Below are 17,237 nucleotides of genomic sequence, written 5' to 3' on the forward strand. Positions count from 1 at the left end.
TTGTCCCCACCTGAGCCTTGTGCCAGCTCTCGCTCTTCCATCGTGTCTCCTCAAAGGCCGAGGAATCAGAGGCTGCCGAGGGCTGGGAGGCACAGCGGAGCGGGCGATTGACATGTGCCACGTGCCCCACGGCGCAGGGCAGGGAGCCCAGGGGCTCTCTGCAGCCGCTGCTGCCTTTGGGCTCAGCTGCCTGGGACGGTGCCCGCACCCTGTGCCGCTGGCTGGACCCAGCCCTGCGCGATGCTGGGGTCCTGCCGGCCGGGCACCCCTGTCACTGCTCTGTGTGTTTCAGCTCCTCGCCTGCCATGACACGAGGGATTGGGATGAATACATGCTGCTGCTCATCCCAAGGTACCTGCAGAGTGAGCGCAGAGTGATGCATCGCCTGGTGCTCAGAGTCCTCATCGTGCTCTGCAGGAGACCCGTGACGGTGAGAAGGGGGCAGCCGGCTGAAGCCGCGCTGGTGGCTGGGTCTGGGTAAGGGGTGCTGGGTAACACAGTAGCTTGGACTTGGCTGGCTTTCGGGAGCTGTGGCAGCTGCTCCCAGTTCTCCTGCCTCCCGTTCCCCTGGCCGAGTCCTTTGCGGCAGGCCTTTGGCTTCTGGGTCCCGAGGGCAGCAGCGTGGGCTCAAACAGCCGGAGCGGTTTTGGCCGTGCAGCCTTTTATGGCTTCACAACAACACAGCATTGTCTTCCACACAGGTCAGCAGGATGCAATTCCTGCTGCCAAGTCTCATGGAGGTACTGCAGGATGCAGACGGGGAGGTGGTCGAGATGACCCTCTACATGATCAGCAAGGTGGTCCGGGCCACACCCACCCCAATTGCCAGCTCCGTCGCTCTGCAGCTGGCTGAGAGGCTCCGGCCACTCTTTGACAGTGTAAGGCTTTGTGCCCCCCCCCCGACGGGCACTGGGTGCTGCCAGGAAACTTTGTGCCCTGTGGATTTCCAGACCCGTGCCCAGGTGGGCCTGGAGCAGCCGGTGCTGAGGTCTTGCCCTCTTCCTTGCCACCAGGACATCAACTTTGTGCAACTGCTCTCCATGTACCTCTTCCGAGATGTGATGGAGTTGGTAGCAGAGGCAGGAAAAAAGCTGCTGAAGACGCATGTGCACCAGAGCCTGCTCCCACTGCTCTGCCACTCGCATGATGAGAACCAGCGCGTGGCAGAGGTGAGGATTTCTGACCTGCTGGTGTCCCTGTGGGAGGTGGCTCGGCTGCCTCCTGCCCTGGCACCTCGCGGACTGCAGCGCTCCAGCCTCCTCCTGGCCTTGGTACAGAGCGGCAGCTCTGGGGGACCTCTGTCCTGCTGCGCTGGCAGCACCAGGTGCCCCGGATGGGGGTGGCCCCACCCGTCTGCCCGGGCACCGAACCCGCTGACGGACACGTTCCCCAGCTGCTGCGTCTTCCCACCAGGGGCCAGGAAAGGCCCTGAGCCTTGCCCAGCTGCAGGGGACGCAGGTCCTGTGCCCTGGGCAGCGGTGCCATCTCCCAGTCTCTGCTGCTCTGCAGGCCTCTCGGAAAACCCTGCTTGAAGCTACCAAGTTCCTGAAGAAGAGGAAGCTCGAGCAGCTGCTGGAGAGGGAAGAGACATGGGCAGTGGGCGAGTGCCTGGTAAGGATGGCCCCAAAGCCCCAGACCCAGCCTGGACAAGCCCCCTGCCCCCAATGCTCAGTGTGTGGGGCTGGCAGCTGTGCCCCTGCCCACTGCTGCAGCCCATCGCTGCCAGCCTGCACCCCACACGTGCTCCCTTCCCTTCAGCGTGCGGCCCCGCGGGCTCTTCTCCAGGCTCCCCTCCCTCCCCGAGCCCGGGGGTGCCGCTGCAGCCCCGGCCCAGCTGGGCTTTGGCAGCAGGCTGGCACCGCAGCTCCCCGGGGAGCACCCAGCCCTCTGCTCCCTCCAAACCCCGGCACCAGCCAGCTGCTGGCTGGGCGTCGTGGGTGTCCCTGGCAGGGGAGGCCAGTCCTGGGGGCAGGGGGAGAGTCGGCACCAACCCTTCCCTCCGTCCCCTTGCGCTCTCTCCAGCTGGCAGAGCACAGCAGCAGAGCAGACGAGTACCTGTACCAGTGCCTGCGGTACCTGCAGAGCCCACAGGAGTCCATGCGAGTGGCGTCCATCAGGATCCTTGGTGAGCCACAACCCCCCGGGGTCCCTCCCTGCCCCACTGCAGCTTGGCCCCAGCCCCGGCTGCTGCACCGGCAGCAGGAATCGGCCCCGTGGCTATGGAGCCCCGACTACCCACGGGGCTCCCTGCTGCCCTCTCCCACCCCGGCCCTTGGGCGTCACGCTCAGGGGAGGCCCCGGGCTCAGCCCTGCCAAGGGGAGGAGGGCGTGTGGCTGGGCTGGTGTGGGGGAGCTGTGCTGCTGAGGCTAGCGGGATCTGTGATGGGCTCTGTGTTCCTAGGGCGCGCTGGGCGGCACATGTGGGGTCAGCAGGAGAAGCTCCAGGTCATCTGCGAGGGTGCGTGAGGGCAGCGGGGTGTCAGCGGGGACTGGCGGGGAGGAGGAAAGACCCTGGGCAGGGAGCTGCAGTCCCTGCCCCGGCTGGGGAGGGCTCTGCCCCCTGCGCGGACGAGGGGTGGCATGGGCAGAGCCGAGAGAGATTTCAGGGGCCGATTCGTGGGCGATCCCGTTGGGCCCTGCTCCCTCCTCGCCATGGGAAGAGCTGGGTGGGGTGGCCCTGGCAGGAGGGATTCCTGGGGTCCCTGCAGATCCAGGTTCTGACCTTGGCTCTGTTCCTCTCTCTTCCAGCCCTTCAAGGCATGCAAAATGACATCAGCCTCCCCGTCAGAAGCCTGGCATCTCAAACCCTCCTGCTAGTAAGAACTGCAGAGAGGATCCCTCCCTCCAGGCTGCGGGTGCTGCAAGTCCGACTCCGCAGGGCGTGGAGGAGGCGGCCTTCTCTCCAGGGCAATGGCTGGCTGTGCTGCTGGAGCTCTGTGCAGACGTGATCCCGGGAGCTCCGTGTGCTGGGGCCACCTCAGACTGTGGCTCCTGGTCTCTCCCTGTCCTGCCTGTCCCCTTTGCCTGCTCCCAGGTCATCCCTCCGCTTGGCCTTCCGTGAATAAACAGTCTGGCTTCTTCATCTTCTCTGCATGTCTTTTCTTTGTGGAAACGAAATGGGGGAGAACTTGGGCCCTGAAGCACCCAGGCCCAGGTCCTGCCTTTCTTTTGCCCCATGTGCTGCGTGCAGAGATGGAGAGGAACGAAGGCAGTTCACCGTGGAAAGGACCTCCAGTAAGGTCAGTCCCTGTTCCGAAGGTCCCGTCACCTTCACAGACGCAAGAGGATCTCCATCTGGCCTGGGTCTCGATGCTGCAGAGGAGAAAGCTGGCAACGGATTTTAGGAGAATGGCCTTCTCCACACGGGCAGATGGGTTGGGGTGCTGAGCGAGGAGATGCTGGCCTTGGAGAAGGAAGTCCTGGAGCTTTATTGCTGCTGTTCCCTGCATATTTCCTGATGTTCACTGCCGAGACTAACTGCTATTTCATCTCCTGCCCACCCCTCCACCAGCCGGCTGGGGCCACCATCTCAGATGGCAGCTGGAGCTGCAGAGAGCTGCTGGCTCCTGGCCCGTTCTCAGCCCCTGCCTTGCTGCTGCAGGGCTTGGCAGAGGGCAGGGCAGTCTCACCAAAGGGTGACCAAGGACAATTCTCGGGAGACAGGGCCTCCCCCCGAGCAGCGGCCACCCCAGCTCCCCAGAGCAGCACCACGGAGATGAAACCTCTCCCAATGCAACTTGTACCCATTGCCCCTTGTCTTCTCCATGTGGCTCCTTGTGAAGAGAGGGCCTGCATCTTCTTTGCAGCTACCCCTTAAGTAGGGGGTGATGAGGTGTCCCCCCCAAGCCTTCTTGTCTGCAGGGAGAAGAGACCTAACTCCTTCAGTCTTTCCTCATGGGGCAGGTCCTCCTGCAAGTGCCAGCGGACAGCCCAGCTAGCTGGTGGCTTTACAAGCCTACCCGGAAGCTTAAGGTCTCCAGGGAATTAGAAGGGCTTATTAGGCAGTGCTTTAAGTTTGTCGGAAGCATGGTGGTAGAGAGCAGGTGAGGGCTGCGCTCTGCAGCAGACAGGAATCGGCTACCTGGCCAGGGTAGCCTGGGGTTGAGTGGAGGTGGCCACCCAGACAGAGCTTTCTGTCAGGGAAGCTGCTGTCCAGGTGGAGGGCTGCAGAGACTGCACCCTTCCTCCTGGGTGGAGGAGGGTGAAAGCTCCACCTCTGCAAGGTGTGCTCTGGTGGAGTCAGTCAGGCAGTGGGTAGAGGAGCTGCAGGAGGAAATGAGCAGACTCGGCTCTATTAGAGGGGGGTGAACAAGAATCAGAGTATTATTCAAGGCTTTAAAGGGAGAAACACAGGGCCCTTTGGCACTGACCTCCAAGGACCACCAGGCAAAAAACTTCAACAGTGAACAGACAGCACCTTGGAGAAGGAGGTGCTATGGTCTCTGGTGACCTGTGGGACCAGGCTATCACTTCACTCCTCTTCCTTTGACAGTGTCAAAGGCTTTACTGCAGTCTAGTTAGACCACATCCAGAGCCTTTCCCTCATCCACGAGGCGGGTCACCTGAAGGAGATCAGGTTGGTCAAGCACGACCTGCCTTCCATGAGCCTGTCCTGGCTGGGCCTGATCCCCTGGTTCGTGGCTCGTGAGCACCCTCAAAACGAACTGCTCCATAATCTTCCCTGGCACCGAGGTCAGGCTGACTGGCCTGTAGTTCCCCGGATCCTCCTTCCAGCCCTTCTTGTAGATGGGCGTCACATTGGCAAGCCTCCAGTCGCCCGGGACGTCCCCAGTTAACCAGGACTGCTGGTAAATGATGGAGACCGGCTTGGCAAGCTCCTCTGCCAGCTCCCTCAGTACCCTCGGGTGGATCCCATCTGGCCCCATAGACTTGTGAGTGTCCAGGTGGCGTAGCAGGTTGTTAACTGCTTCCTCTTGGATTATGGGGGGGTTTATCCTGCTTGCGGTCCCTGTCTTCCAGCTCAGGGGGCTGAGTACCCTGAGGATAACTGCTCTGACTATTAAAGACTGAGGCAAAGAAGGCGTTAGTACCTCAGCTTTATCCTCGTCCTTGGTGGCAACGTTCCCCCCCACATCCAATAGAGGATGGAGATTGTCCTTGGCTCTCCTTTTGTCATTAATATACTTGTAAAAGCATTTTTTGTTGCCTCTCACAGCAGTGGCCACATTGCATTCTAGCTGGGCTTTTGCCTGTCTAATTTCCTCTCTGCACGACCTAACGAGATCCCTGTACTCTTCTTGAGTTGCCTGCCCCTTCTTCCAAAAGTGGTAAACTCTCCTTTTTTTCCTGAGTCCCAGCCAGAGCTCCCCGTTCAGCCAGGCCGGTCGTCTTCCCCGCCCACTCTTCTTATGGCACACGGGGACAGCCCGCTCCTGTGCCTTTAAGACTTCCTTCTTGAAGAACGTCCAGCCTTCCTGGACCCCTTTGCCCTTCAGGACTGTCTCCCAAGGGACCCTCTCGACCAGTGTCCTGAGCAGGCCAAAGTCCGCCCTCCGAAAGTCCATGATAGGGATTTTGCTGACCCCCCTCCTTACTTCACCAAGTATTGAGAATTCCATCATTTCATGGTCGCTAAGCCCAAGCCGGCCTCCGACCACCACATCTCCTACCAGTCCTTCTCTGTTTGTGAACAGCAGGTCAAGCGAGGCACCTCCCCAGGTGGTTGAAGCTCCCCCATGAGAACAAGGGCTAGCGACTGTGAGACTTCTGCGAGCCTCTGGTAGAATATTTCGTCTGCCTCCTCGTCCTGGCTAGGTGGTCTATAACAGACTCCCAACAGGATATCTGCCTTGTTGGCCTTCCCCCTCATCCTTACCCACAAGCACTCGACCTCGTCATCACTACCTTTGAGCTCTAGACAGCCGAAGCACTCCCTAACATACAGGGCTACCCCACCGCCTCTCCTTCCTCGCCTGTCCCTTCTGAAGAGCTTATAGCCATCCATTGCAGCACTCCAGTCGTGAGACTCATCCCACCATGTTTCCGTGCTAACTAAGACGTAGCTATCCCGCTGCACAGTGGCTTCCAGCTCCTCCTGTTTGCCGCCCATGCTGCGTGCATTGGTGTAGATGCACTTGAGCTGGGCTGCCGATTTCTCCCCCGACATTGGCGTGCCGCCCCTAGGCTCTTCTCTAGTGAGCCTGGTTTTATCCCCTTTCCCCTTCGGACCTAGTTTAAAGCCCTCTCGATGAGCCCCGCCAACTCATACGCGAGAATCCTTTTCCCCCTGTGAGACAGCTGAACTCCGTCCGTCGCCAGCAGGCCCGGTGCCGTGTAAACCTCCCCATGATCAAAGAAGCCAAAATTTCACCACTGGCACCAGCCCCTGAGCCACGTGCTGATCCGATGAGTTTTCCTGTTCCCTTCAGTATTCCCCCCTGCCACTAAAGGGATCGAGGAAAACACTACCTGTGCTCCCGATCCTCCCACCAGTCACCCCAGTGCCCTGAAGTCCCTTTTGATCCCTTCAGGACTTCTCTCTGCAACCTCCTCACTGCCAGCCTGTATAACCAGTAGCAGGTAGTGATCGGAGGCCTGTACCAGACCGGGGAGCTTCTTAGTAATGTCCTTCACCTGGGCCCCAGGGAGGCAGCAGACTTCCCTGTGGGATGGGTCTGGCCGGCAAATTGGGCCCTCCGTCCCCCTCAGAAGGGAACCACCTACGACAATTACCCTCCTTTTTTCCTTAGCGGAGGCAGTCGTAATGCGTGGGGCTGACTGACTCGCCTCGGGCAACCCCCTGGATGGGCCTTCATCTACATCCTCATTTGTCTGGCCCTCAAGTTCCAGAGCCCCGTATCTGCTGTGTAAGGGCAACTGGGAGGTGAGGGAGGCCGGGTGGGGATTTGCCTGGCGCCCCGAGCAGGGACCTGTGTCCATTCCCCCCCGTCTCCTGGGTCCCCTCCTTCTGCCTGGTGGCAAGAGGGCAGGGGATCCTCCGCTTCCTGTGGAGCCTCCATCTGCTGCCCTTGCCTCAGGGACGGCAGGGTGCGGCTCCACCAATCTATCTCCCTCTCACACTCCCTGACACTCCTTAGCCTCTCCATCTCCTCCTTCAGCTCTGCCACCAGGCTGAGCAGATCATCCACCTGGTCACAGCGCACACAGGCGTCGTCTCTGCTGCCCTCAGGTACAGTGACAGGCTCAGGCACTCCCTGCAGCCGGAGGCCTGGACAGATGTGTGTTTGCGTGGGGGCTCCGTCTGGGTGGCCACATTCCTTCTGGCGATAGCTTCCAGCCGAGTGGAAACCATGGCTAGGTCACCTTCTGGGAGGGCGATGAGGACTAGTGAGCTAGGCTCTGGAGCCTGGAGGGGCGATGCGCCCTGCCCGCCCGCCTTCCCCGCTCGCCCTGCCGGCGCCAACTGCCGTGCTGCGCCACGCCCTGTTCGCCCGCGCTCCAGGTCGCTCGCGCTCCCTGGGGGCTGCTCTTGTAGCTGAGGGGGTTCGGCCGCCGCCCGTCCTGTCCCCGCCCGCGCTGAGTCAGAGCTGCCGCTCGGCAGGAGCTCGCTCCTCCGGCTCGGGGGAGGGCGGGGGGCTGGGGCACCCTCTCGCTCCCTGCGCTGTTGCCTTCGCGGTTTTTGCCGCGGTTTTGCCGCTTCAGGAAGGGTCCCCCGGCGGGATCCTCCACTGACCTCCAAGGACCACCAGACAAAAAACTTCAAGAGTGAACAGACAGCTCCTTGGAGAAGGAGGTGCCATGCTCTCTGGTGACCTGTGGGACCGGGCTATCACTTCACTCCTCTTCCTCATACCTACCAACCTGCTGCAGGTACAAAGCCTTGGCAGCGGACAAAACCGATGAGCAAGGTTCACAGGGAGAAACGGCACCAGCGGCACATACTGAAAGCTGCAAAAGGAAGCATGGAGTGCTAGTAGTGGGTGACTCTCTGCTGAGAGGCACTGAGGAGCCCGTCTGCTGGCCTGATACACAGTCAAGGGAAGTTTGCTGCTTGCCAGGAGCCAAGATCTGGGATGTCACAGAGAGACTGCCACAACTGGTAAAAAAGCACAGACTACTGTCCCCTACTTCTTTTTCCACGTGGGCCAACAGAACCTGGTCTTCACAGGTGACCTCAGTTACTTGGACATTGGTTGGGAAACAATACAGCTGTGTACAAGCCATCCATCAGGTTCCTGGAATGCATTGAGGACTGTGTCCTGCTACAGATGCTGGACACGCTGACCAGGAACGGCGCATTGCTAGACTGACTGCTCACAAACCAAGACGACTTGCTTGACAACAGAACTACCAATGTTATCCTTGGATACAGCAACCACAACGTTGTGGAGTTTAAGATCTTGCTGAGCACGCCGAAGACCAGTAGTAGGACAAAGACCCTGGATTTTAGAAGAGCCAACTTCAATATGCTCCGAGCCCAGCTCCAGGCGACTCCATGGGAAGCATCCGTGGGAAGCACGGAGGGCAAAGGAGCTTGTGAATGCTGGGAGTTGTTCAAGAACAGCCTCCTGAAAGCACAGGAACAGTCCATCCCCTACAAAGGGCAAGGAAGAAGGCAGAACAAGAGACCACCGTGGCTTAACAATGAGTTTTGGGTGTGCTTAAAAGCAAAAAAAAAAGAAGCCTACTGGCTGTGCAAAGGCAGCCAGATAGCCATCAGGGACTACAAGAACCTTGCTAGGGCATGCAGAGATGCCGTCAGGAAGGCTAAGGCTGAGCTAGCAAACTGGCCAAAGATGTCAAGTGCAAGAGAGGGTTCTTCAGATACGTGAGCAGCAAGCAGAAACACAGGAAAGACACAGACCCATCACTAAACATGGCAGAGAAGCTAGTCACTAGTAACGCTGACAAGGCAGACGTTCCCAATACCTTCTTTGCCTCTGTCTTTACCGGCATAGCTGGAGCCCAGATCACAAGGTCAAGTAGCTATGAGAACGCGTGTGTCGACCCAACAGTAGTGGGGGAAGGGCTGGTCTGCAGGCTCTTGCAAGGGCTCAACCCACATAAATCTACGGGCCTGGACGGAATCCACTGCAGGGTGTTAAGAGAAGTGGCTGACATTGTTGCAAGGTCACTATCTATAATATTTGAGAAGTTGTGGAGATCAGGGAAGGTCCCTGATGTCTGGAAGAGGGCAAATGTCATACCCGTCGACAAGTAGGGCCCATTAGTCTTACTCCAGTCCCTGGGAAAGCAATGATCCCAGGAGCTCCGTGTGCTGGGGCCACCTGTGGCTCCTGGCCTCTCCCAGCCCACGGGACAGCTCTTCCCTAAGAGCGCTTCCTTTCACCCCAACGTGGGAATATGAAATCCATGTTATTATAGACAGAGGCCCAGGAGCATGAAAGGGAGAGAACAAGTAATGGCTCTTAGCCCTGCGTAACCTCAGCTGTAGCTGCCAACGCTGTGTACAGATGTGGAAATGAACCTCTGGAGGAAAAAATAAAAAGAAAAGAAAAAAACCCAGCAAGGAAGTGATCAGATTTCTCGGCTGTTCTGTAGGCTTTATTTCGGTAGCTTGTCCCACAAATTACATGCTTTCCCAGTGCAGGACTTGACCATTCTCTGGGGGTGGCGAGCAGCACATGAATGGCTGTACCTGCAAATCTTGAGCTACTTCTCTTCTGCCCAGCTTTCTCCAACCAGTGCCTCTTGCTTTGGTCCCTAGTGTCCCCAGGGCATTGGGAAGAGGAGAAAAAGGGTATGTGTGCTCAGCAACAGTTGCCCAGGCGTGCAGCATGCTAGGAAAAGTGGCCAGAAACCCCTTCGCCCTTTGGTTCTTCTGCTGAAGCCTTAACGCTTCCAACAAAGCTCGTGGGCAGAGCCCCGAGCTGTGGGGATCCCTGAAAAACTTGTCCTTGGAGATGTCCCCAAGTCCTCTCCCAGCCAGGAACCGCCATTTGTTTCCCGCCCGTGTGTTGCTGGCTGGATTGTTGAGGGGGCCGAGGTGCCTCTTTAGCCGGCACCTACGGAGCTCCTTCCGTGCTGTGCCGCTGGGGCAGGTTTGCCAGGCTGGGGGAGGCCCCAGGGCACGGGCCTGTGGCAGTGTGTCACAGGGCCCTTTGTGACCCGCTGTGAAATGGGCACTGCCACTTGGATGGCATGTGGCCGTGTGTCACAGGGCCCTTTGTGACCTGCCGTGATATGGGCGCTGGTGGCGACGCGGCCACCTCACTGTGCCCAGTGGACACGGCGGGACAGGACGGGACCGAGTGGGGCTGTGAGGAGCCCCCGCGCAGCCACCTCGTTCCCTTCTGACCCACGTCCGCGGCGCTTTTCCGAGGCGTCTCCCATCCCTGCGGCAGGAGCCCTCGAGGCCAGGCCTCAGCAGGATGGCGGAGAGACCCCCCAGCGTGCCCAGGCTGGCCTGGATGAGGAAGGAGAAGGAGGAGAAGGAAGGCGCTGGGGCTGCCCCAGCATGGCAGCCCGATGAGGAGGAGGAGGTCCAGCCGCTGCAGGCGGGTGAGTGGCTGAGCTGCGCCACAGGGCTAGTGGCTGCAGCCAGCTTGGCCCCATCCCATCCCCTGTGGACGTCCCCAGGGAAAGAGGGGAAGAGGGGAGGGGGCTGTTCCCCACAGCCGGGCTCCGGCCGGGCTCCATCCTCTGGGCACCCCCAGCCCCAGCCTGTGGCCAGGGAGGCGGGGGTCAGTGTCCCCACCGGCCCCTGTCCTGGGGCTGGCCCAGCCTGGGGAGCGCGGGGCTCGGCTCTGTTCTCCAGCCTCTCCTGCAGCCTCTCAGCTCTGCCTGTGCTTGGTCTTTGCCAGATCCAGTCTGCGACCTGCCAGAAGTGGAGGAAGAGACCTGCGCCCTCTTCCGCAGCAGAGCACAGGTACCCGCAGCCATCCCCGCCCGCGCTGGGCCTGCTCTCGCTGCTCAGCCGAGCACCGACGTTGGGGCACTCGGTGTGACATCCCTCTCTTCCCTGCCCTTCCTTCTCCTGCAGATGTTTTGGGAATCCCTAGAGCCCACTGAGCGTGAAGGCACCACCATTGTGGCCATCGAGGACATGGCAGACTCTGACTCCTATAACGCGGAGGCTTGTGCTGCCATGCTGGATGTGCTTGTTGAAAGTGACACCTCCAATTTGGAGCACGTAAGTTGCCTGTGGCCGGGGCTCGAGCCCCTTGGGGATCGTGTGCCCCCGAACCGGGTCCGCTGGGCACCCAGCAGCCTTTTAGGCACGGTGTGGTGGGAAGGGAGGCCCTTCGTGGGGGAAGCCGGGGAAATGGCTCGCTCTGGCAGCACTCCAACTCTCAGGCACGTCTCCTCCAGGTGCCGAGCATCGTGAGGTGCATCTACCGGTGGCTCACGACCAACACGGATGTGTCAGCTGAGCACAGGCTGGATAAAGCCCTTCTGAAGCTGACCCACGAGCACCCCCATGATGTGGTGGTGACCCTCCTGCACTGTGCCCCATCGTGCGACAGGTACGGGGCCCACCTGCCTTGAGGGCTCAGGGCTCACCAGCCTTTAGAGCCCATCAACCTGTAGAGCCCATCCCATGTGGGGACAGACGGAGATTTTCAGGACCCTCCGGCCCCTCCATTTCCCAGCCCCAGAGCGGCTGCCATGCTCCCTCCCTGCCCCTCAAGGCACCGTTGCTCGGCCGCCTGCTGCCCGCAGGGGCAGGCCCGCTGGGTGCTGCCGGAGAGGGGCAGTGGGCAGAGGCAGGGCTGGCGGCCAGCCTGGGTCCCCGGGGTTGCCCAGGCCACGGCGCTGTGGCCCAGACCCTGCTGACACAGAGCTCTGGGCCTGCAGAGCTGCCGGGACCATGTGGAGGGCGATGGTCTCCAGGAGCATGACTGCAGACAAGGTGCTGCTGGAGCTGCTCTGCGTGCTGAAGGACTGGCCGCTGCACAGCACCTCCACCTGCGACGGGGACAAAAAGGACGTCTTTGCCCTGGCCGTGAGTTTCTGGACCAGGCCTTTGCTCACCCCCGGGGTCGCCTCTCCGGGCGGCTCTCCATCCTCCCCCGCCACTGCATCTCCCTGCCTCACACGGTGGGCTGGAAACCTGGGTTAGGGGCAGGTTCAGGGGCAGCCAGGCCGGGTGCTCCCCCTGCGTCTCCCGTGGCCCAGGGCAGCACCTGAGCCTCACCCTCCCACGCTCGGGCCCTGCCACGGGGACGTCTCGGCACTGAGCGCGGTCTCTGCGTGTTTTGTTTTCTGCAGGCAACCAGGGCACTGTGGGAGATCCTCCAGCTGCGCAGGTGCCTACGGAGGTTGAAGGAGCATTTCCCCCGCTTCTTCCTGGCTCTGCTCTTCCAAATCTTCTTCAGCACAGAGCAGGTGCCAGAGGAGGTCAATACCTTCTGGAGGAGATGCCAGCAGGAAGGCTGCCTTCCCACCAACCCCAACAGGTGCCCCATCCCAGTCCTCCCATCCCTCGCATGGCCCCAGAGCTGGGGCCAGGGTTCCCGGCGTGACCTGAGCTTTGCTCCGCACACAGATTTGCAGCGCTGACTGTGAAAGCACTGCTCTGCCGTCTTGGGTATGACTTTGTGGTGTTTGATGTCGAACGTAAGCGTGGCTGGGACACACTCCTCAACGCTGAGACCCACCACTACGCAATGGGTCTGCTGGGCAGGTGAGAGCCCCCTTCTCCCCACTCCCCCCGCCATTTCTCCCCTGCAGACGGGGCGCCCCACACAATCCCCTTGGGCGTGGGTGAGAGGGACTTGTCACCGAGGCACGGCCCAGCAGACTGGAAAAGCCTGGGAGAGGTGGGTGCACAGGAGCAGCCACCTCCCAAAGCGCCAGCGTCCCCTCCCGTGGGGCCTGGGCGGATGGCACAGAGCAGGGGGTCTGTCTGCAGGCAGCCCCACCCAGGGCAGCCCACCGGGGCAGGGCAGGATGCACTGAGGGCCAGCGGCAGAGCCTGGGGGACGAGTCCCCTGCGGGCAGGAAAGGGGCCTCCTCAGAAGGGAAGGCTTTGGGGCAGGAAGGGTGTTTTTCCAGTCTCCTCCCCAAAGGAGCCTGCTCGTGTTGGGCATGGCCTTTCTCCTGGCGAGGGGTGGGTGGTGGGGAAAGACCAGGCCTGTGTGAGTCAGTCCTGGGAGAGGTTTGCTCGCCCTGCTCAGGGTCGACGGTGCCTTCTTCCCCCTGCCAGAGCGATGTGCGGTTCCTCGCAAAAATTGCGTTACGCGATGTCACGCTGCCTGGTCGAGCTGCTCAGCAGGAAGGAGCCACGCTGGGAGCTCTCTGCCATGGCGTTCCTTGTCGAGGTGAGCATGATGGCGAGCTCTGCCTCGCTTAGCTACCTCCCACCGCTCTGCCCTCTCGTAGCTGCAGCTGCGGGGGGAGCCCAGTCAGTGGAGCTGGGGCAGAGGGTGGGCTCCGCTGCATGCCCTTGGCCCCTTGCTGCTGGGGTGACACTTGTCCCCACCTGTGTTTCGTGCCCCCCTTGTGCCAGCTCTCGCTCTTCCATCGTGGCTCCTCAAAGGCCGAGGAATCAGAGGCTGCCGAGGGCTGGGAGGCACAGCGGAGCGGGCGATTGACATGTGCCACGTGCCCCACGGCGCAGGGCAGGGAGCCCAGGGGCTCTCTGCAGCCGCTGCTGCCTTTGGGCTCAGCTGCCTGGGATGGTGCCCGCGCCCTGTGCCGCTGGCTGGACCCAGCCCTGCGCGATGCTGGGGTCCTGCCGGCCGGGCACCCCTGTCACTGCTCTGTGTGTTTCAGCTCCTCGCCTGCCATGACACGAGGGATTGGGATGAATACATGCTCCTGCTCAGCCTAAGGTACCTGCAGAGTGAGCGCAGAGTGATGCATCGCCTGGTGCTCAGAGTCCTCATCATGCTCTGCAGGAGACCCGTGACGGTGAGAAGGGGGCAGCCGGCTGAAGCCGCGCTGGCGGCTGGGTCTGGGTAAGGGGTGCTGGGTAACACAGTAGCTTGGACTTGGCTGGCTTTCGGGAGCTGTGGCAGCTGCTCCCAGTTCTCCTGCCTCCCGTTCCCCTGGCCGAGTCCTTTGCGGCAGGCCTTTGGCTTCTGGGTCCCGAGGGCAGCAGCGTGGGCTCAAACAGCCGGAGCGGTTTTGGCCGTGCAGCCTTTTATGGCTTCACAACAACACAGCATTGTCTTCCACACAGGTCAACAGGATGCAATTCCTGCTGCCAAGTCTCATGGAGGTACTGCAGGATGCAGACGGGGAGGTGGTCGAGATGACCCTCTACGTGATCAGCAAGGTGGTCCGGGCCACACCCACCCCAATTGCCAGCTCCGTCGCTCTGCAGCTGGCTGAGAGGCTCCGGCCACTCTTTGACAGTGTAAGGCTTTGTGGCCGCCCCCCCCCCCCGCCGGGCACTGGGTGCTGCCAGGAAGCTTTGTGCCCTGTGGATTTCCAGACCCGTGCCCAGGTGGGCCTGGAGCAGCCGGTGCTGAGGTCTTGCCCTCTTCCTTGCCCCCAGGACATCAACTTTGTGCAACTGCTCTCCATGTACCTCTTCCGAGATGTGATGGAGTTTGTAGCAGAGGCAGGAAAAAAGCTGCTGAAGACGCATGTGCACCAGAGCCTGCTCCCACTGCTCTGCCACTCGCATGATGAGAACCAGCGCGTGGCAGAGGTGAGGATTTCTGACCTGCTGGTGTCCCTGTGGGAGGTGGCTCGGCTGCCTCCTGCCCTGGCACCTCGCGGACTGCAGCGCTCCAGTCTCCTCCTGGTCTTGGTACAGAGCGGCAGCTCTGGGGGACCTCTGTCCTGCTGCGCTGGCAGCACCAGGTGCCCCGGATGGGGGTGGCCCCACCCGTCTGCCCGGGCACCGAACCCGCTGACGGACACGTTCCCCAGCTGCTGCGTCTTCCCACCAGGGGCCAGGAAAGGCCCTGAGCCTTGCCCAGCTGCAGGGGACGCAGGTCCTGTGCCCTGGGCAGCGGTGCCATCTCCCAGTCTCTGCTGCTCTGCAGGCCTCTCGGAAAACCCTGCTTGAAGCTACCAAGTTCCTGAAGAAGAGGAAGCTCGAGCAGCTGCTGGAGAGGGAAGAGACATGGGCAGTGGGCGAGTGCCTGGTAAGGATGGCCCCAAAGCCCCAGACCCAGCCTGGACAAGCCCCCTGCCCCCAATGCTCAGTGTGTGGGGCTGGCAGCTGTGCCCCTGCCCACTGCTGCAGCCCATCGCTGCCAGCCTGCACCCCACGTGCTCCCTTCCCTTCAGCGTGCGGCCCCGCGGGCTCTTCTCCAGGCTCCCCTCCCTCCCCGAGCCCGGGGGTGCCGCTGCAGCCCCGGCCCAGCTGGGCTTTGGCAGCAGGCTGGCACCGCAGCTCCCCGGGGAGCACCCAGCCCTCTGCTCCCTCCAAACCCCGGCACCAGCCAGCTGCTGGCTGGGCGTCGTGGGTGTCCCTGGCAGGGGAGGCCAGTCCTGGGGGCAGGGGGAGAGTCGGCACCAACCCTTCCCTCCGTCCCCTTGCGCTCTCTCCAGCTGGCAGAGCACAGCAGCAGAGCAGACGAGTACCTGCACCAGTGCCTGCGGTACCTGCAGAGCCCACAGGAGTCCATGCGAGTGGCGTCCATCAGGATCCTTGGTGAGCCACAACCCCCCAGGGTCCCTCCCTGCCCCACTGCAGCTTGGCCCCAGCCCCGGCTGCTGCACCGGCAGCAGGAATCGGCCCCGTGGCTATGGAGCCCCGACTACCCACGGGGCTCCCTGCTGCCCTCTCCCACCCCGGCCCTTGGGCGTCACGCTCAGGGGAGGCCCCGGGCTCAGCCCTGCCAAGGGGAGGAGGGCGTGTGGCTGGGCTGGTGTGGGGGAGCTGTGCTGCTGAGGCTAGCGGGATCTGTGATGGGCTCTGTGTTCCTAGGGCGCGCTGGGCAGCACATGTGGGGTCAGCAGGAGAAGCTCCAGGTCATCTACGAGGGTGCGTGAGGGCAGCGGGGTGTCAGCGGGGACTGGCGGGGAGGAGGAAAGACCCTGGGCAGGGAGCTGCAGTCCCCGCCCCGGCTGGGGAGGGCTCTGCCCCCTGCGTGGACGAGGGGTGGCATGGGCAGAGCCGAGAGAGATTTCAGGGGCCGATTCGTCGCCGATCCTGTTGGGCCCTGCTCCCTCCTCGCCATAGGAAGAGCTGGGTGGGGTGGCCCTGGCAGGAGGGATTCCTGGGGTCCCTGCAGATCCAGGTTCTGACCTTGGCTCTGTTCCTCTCTCTTCCAGTCCTTCAAGGCATGCAAAATGACATCAGCCTCCCCGTCAGATGCCTGGCATCTCAAACCCTCCTGCTAGTAAGAACTGCAGAGAGGATCCCTCCCTCCAGGCTGCGGGTGCTGCAAGTCCGACTCCGCAGGGCGTGGAGGAGGCGGCCTTCTCTCCAGGGCAATGGCTGGCTGTGCTGCTGGAGCTCTGTGCAGACGTGATCCCGGGAGCTCCGTGTGCTGGGGCCACCTGAGCCTCCAGGGAAGACTGGGTGGCTCCTGGCCTCTCCCTGCCCACGGGACAGCTCCAGCCCTTGGGCCCTGCCTGTCCCCTTTGCCTGCTCCCAGGTCATCCCTCCGCTTGGCCTTCCGTGAATAAACAGTCTGGCTTCTTCATCTTCTCTGCATGTCTTTTCTTTGTGGAAACGAAATGGGGGAGAACTTGGGCCCTGAAGCACCCAGGCCCGGGTCCTGCCTTTCTTTTGCCCCATGTGCTGCGTGCAGAGATGGAGAGGAACGAAGGCAGTTCACCGTGGAAAGGACCTCCAGTAAGGTCAGTCCCTGTTCTGAAGGTCCCGTCACCTTCACAGACGCAAGAGGATCTCCATCTGGCCTGAGTCTCGATGCTGCAGAGGAGAAAGCTGGCAACGGATTTTAGGAGAATGGCCTTCTCCACACGGGCAGATGGGTTGGGGTGCTGAGCGAGGGGATGCTGGCCTTGGAGAAGGAAGTCCTGGAGCTTTATTGCTGCTGTTCCCTGCATATTTCCTGATGTTCACTGCCGAGACTAACTGCTATTTCATCTCCTGCCCACCCCTCCACCAGCCGGCTGGGGCCACCATCTCAGATGGCAGCTGGAGCTGCAGAGAGCTGCTGGCTCCTGGCCCGTTCTCAGCCCCTGCCTTGCTGCTGCAGGGCTTGGCAGAGGGCAGGGCAGTCTCACCAAAGGGTGACCAAGGACAATTCTCGGGAGACAGGGCCTCCCCCCGAGCAGCGGCCACCCCAGCTCCCCAGAGCAGCACCACGGAGATGAAACCTCTCCCAATGCAACTTGTACCCGTTGCCCCTTGTCTTCTCCATGTGGCTCCTTGTGAAGAGAGGGCCTGCATCTTCTTTGCAGCTACCCCTTAAGTAGGGGGT

At 61.5% G+C, this 17,237-nt stretch overlaps 1 long non-coding RNA gene across 1 annotated transcript; it reads left to right on the forward strand.

The window, feature by feature from the left end:
* Positions 1-1,073: 1,073 nt before the first annotated feature.
* LOC142083952 (uncharacterized) lies at positions 1,074-2,125 on the forward strand. Its single transcript, XR_012674194.1, has 3 exons — positions 1,074-1,169; positions 1,510-1,611; positions 2,023-2,125. It is a non-coding gene; the product is annotated as an uncharacterized LOC142083952 (long non-coding RNA).
* Positions 2,126-17,237: the final 15,112 nt, after the last annotated feature.

Source organism: Calonectris borealis, chromosome 6 (genome assembly GCF_964195595.1).
Source record: "Calonectris borealis chromosome 6, bCalBor7.hap1.2, whole genome shotgun sequence".
Classification (NCBI taxonomy): Eukaryota; Metazoa; Chordata; class Aves; order Procellariiformes; family Procellariidae; genus Calonectris; species Calonectris borealis.